General features: G+C 44.0%; 1 pseudogene; it reads right to left on the bottom strand.

Moving 5' to 3' along the window:
• Positions 1 to 6,826: 6,826 nt before the first annotated feature.
• Positions 6,827 to 10,801, bottom strand: LOC101018318 (annotated as a pseudogene).
• Positions 10,802 to 11,264: the final 463 nt, after the last annotated feature.

The following is an 11,264-nucleotide window of genomic DNA, read 5'->3' as shown; positions in this document are numbered from 1 at the left end:
CTTAGTTATTTCTTGTTTTCTGCTAGCCTTTGAATTTGTTTGCTCTAGATTCTCTAGTTCTTTTAATTGTGATGGTAGAGTGTCGATTTTAGATCTTTCCCACTTTCTCTTGCGGGCATTTAGTGCTATAAATTTCCCTCTAAGCGCTGCTTTAGTTGTGCCCCAGAGATTCTGGTACATTGTGTCTTTGTTCTCTCTAGTTTCAAAGAACTTATTCTGCCTTCATTTCGTTATTTAACCAGTAGTCATTCAGGAGCAGGTTGTTCAGTTACCATGGAATTGGGTGGTTTTGAATGAGTTTCTTAATCCTGAGCTCTAATTTGATTGTACTGTGGTCTGAGAGACTGTTTGTTATGATTTCTGTTCTTTTGCATTTGCTGAGGAGTGTTTTATTTCCAATTATGTGGTCTATTTTAGAGTAAGTGCAATGTGGTGCTGAGAAGAATGTATATTCTGTTGATTTGGGATAGAGAGTTCTGTAGACGTCTATTATTTCTGCTTGGTCCAGAACTGAGTTCAAATCCTTAATATCCTTGTTAATTTTCTGTCTTGCTGATCTGTCTAATATCGACAGTGGGGTGTTAAAGTCTCCCACTATTATTGTGTGGGAGTGTAAGTCTCTTTGTAGGTATCTAAGAACTTGCTTTATGAATCTGGGTGCTCCTGTATTGGGTGCATATATATTTAGGATAGTTAGCTCTCCTTGTTGAACTGATCCCTTTACCATCATGTAATGCCCTTTTTTGTCTCCTTTGATCTTTGTTGGTTTAAAGTCTGTTTTATCAGAGACTAGGATTGCAATCCTGCTTTGTTTTGCTTTCCATTTGCTTGGTAAATATTCCTCCATTCCTTAGTTTTGAGCCTATGTGTGTCTTTGCATGTGAGATGGGTCTCCTGAATACACCACACCAATGAGTCTTGACTCTCTCCAATTTGCTAGTCTGTGTTTTTTAATTGGAGCATTTAGCCCATTTACCTTTAAGGTTAATACTGCTATGTGTGAATTTGATCCTGTCATCATGATGCTAGCTGGTTATTTTGTCTGTTAGTTGATGCAGTTTCTTCATAGTGTCGATGGTCTTTACAATTTGGTATGTTTTTGCAGTGGCTGATACTCGTATTTCCTTTCCATATTCAGTGCTTCCTTCAGGAGCTCTTGTAAGGCAGGCCTGGTGGTGACAAAAATCTCTCAGCATTTGCTTGTCTATAAAAGATTTTATTTGTCCTTTGCTTATGAAGCTTAGTTTGGCTGGATATGAAATTCTGGGTTGAGCATTCTTTTAAATATGTTGACTATTGGCACTCACTCTCTTCTGGCTTGTAGGGATTCTGCAGAGACATCTGCTGTTAGTCTAATGGGCTTCCCTTTGTGGGTAACCTGACCTTTCTCTCTAACTGGCCTTAACATTTTTTCCTTCACTTCAACCTTGGTGGATCTGATGATTATGTGTCTTTGGGTTGCTTTTCTTGAGGAGTATCTTTGTGGTTTTCTCTGTATTTCCTGAATTTGAACTTCGGCCTGTGTTGCTAGGTTGGGGAACTTAATGTTCAGAAGAGTGTTTCCCAACTTGGTTGGAGATGTTCTGAAGATACAAGATAATGTTCTAAAGAGTGTTTTCCAACTTGGTTGGAGATGTTCTGAAGATACAAGATAATGTTCTGAAGAGTGTTTTCCAACTTGGTTGGAGATGTTCTGAAGATACAAGATAATGTTCTGAAGAGTGTTTTCCAACTTGGCTCCATTCCCCCCATTACTTTCAGGTACACCAATCAAACATAGGTTTGGTTTTTCACATAGTCCCATGTTTCTTGGAGGGTTGGTTTGTTCCTTTTCATTCTTTGTTCTTTAATATTCTCTTCACGCTTTATTTCATTAAGCTGATATTCAATCTCTGATAGCCTTTCTTCTGCTTGATCAATTTGGCTATTGTTACTTGTGTATGTTTCACGAAGTTCTCATGCTGTATTTCTCAGCTCCCTCTGGTCATTTACGTTCTTCTCTAAACTGGTTATTTCAGTTAGCAATTCCTCTAACATTTTTGCAAGGTTCTTAGCCTCCTTGCATTGGGTTAGAACATGCTCCTTTAGTTCAGAGGAGTTTGTTATTACCCACCTTCTGAACCCTACTGCTGTCAATTCATCAAACTCATTCTCCATCCAGTTTTGTTCCCTTGCTGACGGGGAGTTGTGATCCTTTGGAGGAGAAGAGACGTTCTGGTTTTTGCAATTTTCAGCCTTTTGTGTTGGTTTTTCCTCATCTTTGTGGATTTATCTACCTTTGGTCTTTGATGTTGGTGACCCTCAGAAAGGAGTTTCTGTGTGGACATACTTTTTGTTGATGTTGATGTTATTCCTTTCTGTTTGTTAGTTTTCCTTCTAACAGTCAGGCCCCTCTGCTGCAGGTCTGCTGGAGTTTGCTGGTGGCCCACTTCTAGACCCTGTCTGTCTGGGTATCACCAGTGGAGGCTGCAGAACAGCCAAGATTGCTGCCTGTTCTTTCCTCTGGAAGCTTCTTCCCAGAGAGGCACCTGCCAGATGCCAGTCGGAGCTCTCCTGTGTGAGGTTTCTGTTGACCCCTGCTGGGAGGTGTCTCCCTGTCAGGAGGCATGGGGGTTAGGGACCCACTTGAGAAGGCAGTCTTTCCCTTAGCAGAGCTTGAGCGCTGTGCTGGGAGATCCGCTGCTCTCTTCAAAGCCAGCAGGCAGGAACGTTTAAGTCTGTTGACGTTATGCCCACAAGGGCCCCTTCCCCCAGGTGCTCTGTCCCAGGGAGATGGGAGTTTTATCTCTAAGTTCCTGACTGGGGCTGCTGCCTTTCTTTCAGAGATGCCCTACCCAGAAAGGAGGACTCTAGAGAGGCAGTCTGGCTACAGCAGCTTTGGGAAGCTGCCCTGGGCTCCCTTCAGTTTGAACATCCCAGTGGCTTTGTTTACACTGTGAGGGGAAAACCGCCTATTCAAGCTTCGATAATGGCGGAAGCCCCTCCCTCCACTAAGCTCCAGCGTCCCAGGTGGACTTCAGACTGCTGTGCTGGCAGCAAGAATTCCAAGCCAGTGGATCTTAGCTTGCTGGGCTCTGTGGGAGTGGGATCCGCTGAGCTAGACCACTTGGTTCCCTGGCTTCAGTCCCCTTTCCAGGGCAGTGAATGGTTCTTTCTCACTGGTGTTCCAGGTGATGCTGGGGTATGAAAACAAATTCCTGTGGCTAGCTCAGTGTCTGCCTAAACGGCTACCTAGTTTTGTGCTTGAAACCCAGGGCCCTGGCAGTGTAGGCACCCAAGGGAATCTTTTGGTCTGTGAGTTGCGAAGACCATGGGAAAGTGTGGTGTCTGGGCTGGAACGCAGTGTTCCTCATGGCACAGTCCCTCACAGCTTCCCTTGGGTAGGGGAGGAAGCTGCCCAACCTCTTGTCCTGCCGGGAGAGGTGACGCTCCACCTTGCTTCTAATTGCCTTCTATGGGCTGCACCCACTGTCTAACCAGTCCCAGTGAGATGAGCCAGGTAGGTCAGTTGGAAATGCAGAAATCACCCGACTTCTGCATGGATCTCGCTGGAAGCTGCAGCTGTTCCTATTCGGCCATCTTGCCTAAAATATTTTTAAATTGCCTTATATTTTTTGTCTCAGAAGGAGACTTTTGTCTCAGAAATCTCAGAATGAGACTTCTTGAGAGTCCTTCAGGTATATTTTGCATGTTAAAGATGTTTAACTAGTAATTATAAATTGGGTTCAGTAGAGTAAATGATACTGAGTGGGTATCATAACTCAAAAGCAGTTGTGTGCAAGTTACGATAATTCCTTTTTCTTTTATTCCTCCTTAACTATAGAGAATTAAGTTTCATATCTTGAATAGCACATATTTTATCCAGAAATGAAAATATGCCTCTGTTCTGTAAGTATGTTTTTACCAAGTTTTCAAAAATCACATCATAGCCTAACTCTAACCCAGACTTACATGGGGATAGGAAAATTGAGTGCTTTGGAATGACCTTTTTCTGTCATTCTTTAGGTTTATGGTGTCATATCAAATGCGGTGTCATATCAAATATTCTGGTAGAAATTCATGATAGCTTCTATTTTTTTAGGGACTAAAAGTTTTTAACGATCATTTCATCTTCCTTTTTTTTTGTTCTTTTACAGATGTTTTAATTTACTTCTCTGTTTTATTTGATTTAAATAATCTTAAGCTCTTCAGTTCAGATTTTCTAAAAACTCCCCCCAAACCAGACACAAATATGAATATTAATTGTAATTATTTATTGACTACTGAATGACTTGAAAACAATCTTTAAAATTGCTTAAAAAAATCACACATCTGTTTACAAAGGTAAGCTATGATGAAGAAATATTTACCAAAAAGAGCACTCTTAAATTTATTTTAAACATGCATCAAATAAATGTTAGATATATATATATATATTTTTATACATGTACATTTATTTAATATGTATACACAGGAGCCTTCAGAATGATGACCCAACCTCCCAATGAGGCACGAAATCTCATATACCATCTTAAAGTAGTATAGAAAGGATGTTGGCTCAGAGCATGGCTGAAAACAGGTAATGTTAGATATATTTTATGCAAGATAATGTACTACAAGTGCTTGGTATAGACTAGGTACTGTGTAAACAATAGTATTTTATATCTATTGAGCACTTACTATTGCCAAGTACTTTATATGCATTTTCTCACTTAATTTTTTGGAACAACCTTATAAGGTGAGTATTTTCATTATCCCTATTTTATAAATGAGGAAACTGAGACTCAGAGAAGTTATGTGACTTGCCAAAGTTCAGAGAGCTGATAAATGACAGCTGAGACTCTAGCACAGGAAGCTGTACTAGAGTTCATTCTCATGACTATTACTTATAACATCTTCCCTCTTTCCCTTGATTGTCCAAAAATTATAAATAAAATATTATGTATGATGTTTACAATGTGTCTGAAATTTATTTCTTGGGAACTGACCATGTTCACTGTGAAAAAAATTTCAAATACCAAGGTCTCTAGCTTTTGTAAAACTTCATTGTAATACATAAGAGGGACCCACACATTTCAACTGCCTGTAATGTGGGGACACATGATTGTGAAGTAAATGAGATAACCTGACTAGGTTTCACCACAGGTGTCAACAGCCCTACTGGGCCACCAGATTCTATCCCTATCCTAGCTCTTTCTGGCACCATATGCTAACAGTCTGTGTCAATTTAATTATTGGGGCTAGGCTTTTGGGTCTTGTGGCTGCTGGCACATCTAAACAGTGTCAGTGGCTCCAACAATCGCCCAGTTAGTTGGCATCCTTTCATGGACTTGATCCAGAAAGATTGGCCACGAGAATACTGGAGACATGGTAACCACCTCCTGCCTCTGTTTTCCCAGATGGGAACATGTATGCAAATATGTATATCCTCATGCAGAAACCCACAGGCCAGTGTGCACATATTCACACAGGTACATAGCCATAGAGCTGACATAGATACACATAAATATGTATGTGCACATATGGACAGGCATGCATAGATATGTCTTTGCACATAAACACATGTACTAAGACATACAGATACACACATAACTGTAGATGAAAACACATACTCTCTAACACAAAGGTGACCACCTGTATGTGCACATACATATTTATGATGTGTATATATGTGAGGATGCATATCTATGCGTAAATGCACTCATGTTTGTGCATGTTTAGTGTGTATTTGTATCTGGGCACACATGAGTGCATATGTGAAAATCTATTTGTGTCTGTGTGTATGCTTGCTGTCTATGTATCTGTGTCTTTATAAGTGTAACTGAGCGTATTTCTACATGTAGGGATATCTTTGTATTCATGTTTGAGGATCTGCATGAATGTGTCCTTTCTTTTTGCCAGATTTCTCTTCCCCATTCCTCTTAAATCTCTTACCACCTAAATGTTTGTTCCCCATCTCTGTGCCTCCTCTATTCGTTCTCTCACCAAACAAGCTTCTAAGCACCGGTCTCCCTCTGCCATCAGATTGGCTGCTTTAGGTGCACAGTTCTCTTCTCACCCTGTATTTGTTTTCTTCCCCTGCCTTTCTACCTCAGTCTTCTTCTGCCTGTTTTTGCCACAGTCTCATTGCTTGCTGACTTGGAGGCTAGGGCTGGTCTGCACTTAGCCTAAGTGAAAAAAAAGAAAAAAAAAAAATCCTAAACCCTGAAGGGGCCAGCAAATAATTATAGAAGAATATTATGAACTCAGCAGCTTCCCAGACCTTCATCTTCTCTCTGCACTTGTTTCTCAGTCGCTCATCAGGCTCCTGAAGAGGCAGGAGCAGGAGCTTCAGTGTCCTCATAGCTTTGTGAGGCAAAAGTCTAAGTCCAGTTCTGGCCTCTGCCCCTCACCCACCACTGGCTATAAATGCCCTCCCTGCCTATAGGTGGGGGATTCTGCATAGACTAGACTTGGGATTTTTTTTCGAACTGGCTGTTTTTCTCTGTGGTACCCCCACTCTTCCACTGCCAACAGCATACACTCTGCAAGGGAAACCTGAGAAATGATTGTGAGTTCTCCTCAGAAAATAAGCATATCTTTCCACCCACAGCTACTTCAAGTGCCCATCAAACAAGAACCAGAATTATAAATAGTTACAACTTTACAATAATTGGCAACATATATACTATAGTATTTACAGCACCATAAATGCATCTGTTTCTCTGGTTAAGCAATCCCTGGGACAGAATAGTGTTCTGTGTTTGCCAAGGGAGACAGGGCCAATGCTCAGAACATGCAGGATATAGGGGCAGGAGGTGGCATGTTGTGGGGTCTCTGGTCAATCTGCAGGGCCCAGCTCCTCCATGAACAGTGGGCTGTAGTGAGAAGCTTGCCAAGGAAGGCATATCGACTAGAGTTAGACTCTCCCCATTCTTAGCCCTGTAGTCCTTTGGCCTCAGTCACAGGTGCTCGGAGTCCTTTCAGGGTGGACAAATGTTTCAATGTCCTTGGCCTGTCCTGATCCTTCCTGGGGACCCAGGCTGCCCTGGCAGTGAGCTATCTGCTTTCTTAGGCAAAGCACCAGCAGTGTCAGCTTTTTCTTGCCTTTGTAGATCTGTTTGAGGTTGTTGATGAACTGAGCAAATTGCAGGTGGTCATCCTGGGGCAGCAGGAAGGTCTCCAGAGCCTTGCTTAGAAATTCAATGAACTTTCCATAGTGGCAAGAGCTGACGTGTATTAGGCGTGAGTTTGTAGTGCTGATATAATTATTGATGGTATCATCAGCATCATTGGCAACAGGCACAATGGAGCTTTGTCAATGGACATGAACTTTCCAGAGCTACCGCGGCCTGGAGTGCCAGCCACGCCAGGTGCAGTCACTGTGCAGTGTCACACACAGGATATCTGGAAGCACTGTGGCACAGTGCACACTCTTCATCACCAGGGGGATGAGAGCTGCCAGCTCATTCTTGCCCGGAGAGTGGCTGAGGGCACAAGCCCAGAGCACATCATTGATGGCTGTGTGGGTATCCTGGTTGTAGGCCAGGTTAAGATGGGTCATAGCCAGTGAGGCCAGCTTGAAGGCATGGAGCGGGTAGCCATGGAGCCCTGTGTAGTGGGTGATGGTGAACAGCTATGAATGGCTCATGCCACCAGCGTCAGCATCAGTGGCAATCTGGTAGGCTGCCTCAAAGGCAATGTGGTCTTCCTCACAGAGCGTTAGGGCTGACAGGGGCACAGGTCTGTGGATGCTTCATAGCACACTGCAGGGCCAGTGTGTGAACACAGCTAACCAGTTCCTCCCGCTGTGGATAGTCAAGACTGAGGCGCAGAATAGTGGTGTGGGATACGGCTGTGGCAGCTACAATACTAGTAGCCTCAGTAGAAGTGAAGAGTGTGTACCAACTCTGCAAGATGCTCACCAGGGCCCACACACCTGTCAGGGAGAGCCTGAGCTCAGCTGTGCCATCTGGGTCCTGATTCAGGTCTGCCCAGATTACCATTTGGGGTTTGAACTTGGCCTGCATAGATGAGTTCTCCCTCCTCCTCAGCAACTTTGAGATGATCTGAGGCAAACCAGGGAAAGGGAGCATCCCAGATGGCCAGACCCTGTTTGGGGTCTCTTGCTAACCCTTCCTTCCCTGGTTAGAAGGTTGTAGGTTTCTGCAGGTGCTCTTAGCCTCTCACAAGGATGGAGCAGTGGAGTCTGTGGTTTGCTTGCCCCCAGGCCAGGGTTGGAGATCTGCCAGGGGTTCTAGCTGAAGTGAGGCCTCTCAGGGTAGAGTCTTGTGCTAAGGGTCCTGAGCCTCCAAGTTGTCTGGGGTTGCTCACAAGCATGGACAAGGATGGGGAGGAAACTACCTGGCCCACTACCTCCCAAGGGAGCACTTGAGTATTGGCAGCTGAAAATTCACTGTCTTAGATACGTCTCTGATGAGGGGGTCATAGTTCTGCTGACCTCAGGATATGGTTCACGCAGTGAGAACAGGGCTTGGGTTGGCTGAACAGAGGCCATCATCTCCCACCAGCAGCCACATCCTTTCTTAGGCCATCAAGAATAGGAATATGAAAGCTCAAAGGATTCATTGTCCCATCCCAAGAGTAGGGCCTAGAAATTCCTTTCCCCTGGGGATAGACAGAAGTAGGAGAATCACCCACTTCTGTAGCACAGGTCACCAACCACCGTACCATCTCCTGGCATCTCCAGTTAAGGATCGATAAGGTCATCTGCATCACCTGTAACCCAAGTCCCAGGGCCACAGCGAGCAGGGTGCTCTCAGTACTACTGACAGTGGGAGTAGCAGTCTTGAATGCATTTGGGCCAGTGTGAAGATGAGAAAAGAAGAATGAATGTGCTTTTCTTCTGTATTGCTTCCAGAATTGTTCAGCGTCTCAGTGTCTCTTTTGGCAGCAGTCAGCATGGCAGAGGCCAGTTCACACTGCTGTGATACCATATGGTGAGGGTGGGATGTGTCACCTACAGAAGCTGAGTTTTCTCTGTTTCATTTTTTTTTTTTTTTTGAGACGGAGTTTTGCTCTTGTTACCCAGGCTGAAGTGCAGTGGTGTGATCTCAGCTCACTGCAGCCTCCGCCTCCTGGGTTCAAGCGATTCTCCTGCCTCAGTCTCCCAAGTAACTGGGATTACAGGCATCTGCCACCATACCTGGCTAATTTTTTTTTTATTTTTATTTTTTGTATTTTTAGTAGAGATGGGGTTTCTCCATGTTGGCCAGGTTGGTCTTGAACTCCTGGCCTCAGATGATCCACCCACCTCAGCCTCCTAAAGTGCTGGGATTATAGGTGTGAGCCACTGTACCTGGCCAGAAGCTGAGTTTTCTAAAACAGGTAACCTCATGGCACGTAGGGCTAATTTATAAGACAGATCTGGATCATGAGGCAGCAGAGTTGAGAACAAATACTTGGCAAAGGTCTGCATGGGAACACTCTTTTAGTGGATGACTTCTCCCAGACTGCTCAAAGGGCCCCCTTCCAGCAGTAAGATACGCTGTTTGCAGTGTTTGCACTAGCTCGTCGTCAACCTGCAGCTCTTGGAGTTGGCCTAGGAGCTGCTCTTCCTTACGGGACACCTTCTCCTGTGCGTAGAGGTCTTCAGGCATTATTGTCTGTTGACCCAGGTTCATCAATGCAACTTCCAGGGTCAATGACAGGTAGGACTTACTAGTGTTTGGGGAGCCCGCAGTCACAGGTACATGTCGGTACACAGGAGTTCTGCTTTCATTCATATCTGACATCTCCAGATAGCCGTCATCATTCAGGCGGCAGGCCTCAGTCAAAGTGAGAAACAGGTAGCCAATGGGATCGGGGGTAGCCTACCTGGCCCTCCAGGTTTGTGATGGTTGTGGTTCCTCTCTGCAACAATTCTTTCTTCTCATGCTTGTAGATTTCCAGTTGCCGCTGTTGCTGCAGCTTCAGAGTATTAATAATGGTCACTGTGAGTCTGAGGGCCTCTTTTGGATAACCATGGGAATGTCGGGCATCAGCCCGAGCACAGGCTGTAGGCACATGCTCAAGCCACAGTGGCTGGCTTGGGGAATTAAAGAGTAGTCTTTCACTTTCGTGCTGGCAGACGGGAGCTGTGTAAACATCACTGCTGATTATTTGCTGTAGGTGGCTGTCCTGTCAGTGTAATTGATGACCCTCAATGGCTCTTGTGAGTATCGTACGTCTAGGTCTGGATAAGGAGTCTGGGCTGCAAATGGCATTCTGGGGAAGTGCATTGGTGATGTTGGGCAGCTCACATCCATAGTTTCCAACATCCAGGGGACAGACATCCAGGTCACTCCACTTCTGCAGCTGCTGTAGCCAGCAGTATTTCTCCTCCAGTTTGCAGTGTGGATTTAAAATTATGCACACCCATAAAGCCCCCAGCTCATTCCAGAGTTGCCTGACCTTGCCTATCAGGCTTGTTCCTTGCTGACTCCAGAGTGTGAGTCATGGATCAGCCATAAACTGCTCAGTTATTAGTATCAGTATCCTTGCTCCACTGGAATCTCTCATCCACAGTATTTCTTGAACCTTGGCAAATATTGAGTTGAATTGCTTTCCAGAGTCACAGTAAGCCCCCTGGGAGAGAAATAACTTCACTTGCTCTTTCACCTCTTCTTCATCCAAATGCCAACAGTTCTCATTGTCAATGCTGGCCCCAGCTGTGGGGTCAGGAGCGCTGTTCACTTGGCTGATTTCTGAGTTGGAGGATAGAATCTCATCTGCCAGTTTCTGTGCAGTAGGAAGAACTTCAGTGTGGTAGTGTGACGTGATTAAATATCCAATGAAATTTTGTAGCTGGTCCCTATTCATCTGGAAAAAGGGTTTCAGAGACAGGAAGACACAAGTTTTTCTCTTCTTAAAAATTAGGAAATAAACAAAAAGTATATTTTCTTTTATTAAAAACTGAGTTTAAAATAATTATGATACTCGTAAATACTTATATTTTCCCTTATAGTCTTTACATATTTAAATACTTTGACAGTGTTTTATTTTTATCATCATTACACATGGTTAACTGGTTCACTTGAATAGAAGAAGGGGAAAAAGTTGCTGTTCTGGAGAACATCTTCCCACTTCTGCATAACCCACATTTAACTTCTAAAACATTAATTACATTTGCAGTGAGGCAAACAGAAAGTGTTAGAAGGGCAGTCAAACCTCATGTATTAGGGATAAGCTGGTGGCCTTTGAGAGTGCAGAGAATTATGCTGTCCATTGCATATTATTTTTCATTAATGTCTTTGAAGAAGCTGTAACAATGCAGATCAGCTGATTCTACCTCCTTTAAACTTTCC

The sequence above is a fragment of the Papio anubis genome, chromosome 3 (genome assembly GCF_008728515.1).
Source record: "Papio anubis isolate 15944 chromosome 3, Panubis1.0, whole genome shotgun sequence".
NCBI lineage: Eukaryota > Metazoa > Chordata > Mammalia > Primates > Cercopithecidae > Papio > Papio anubis.
This window is presented reverse-complemented; position numbering and strand designations above follow the sequence as displayed.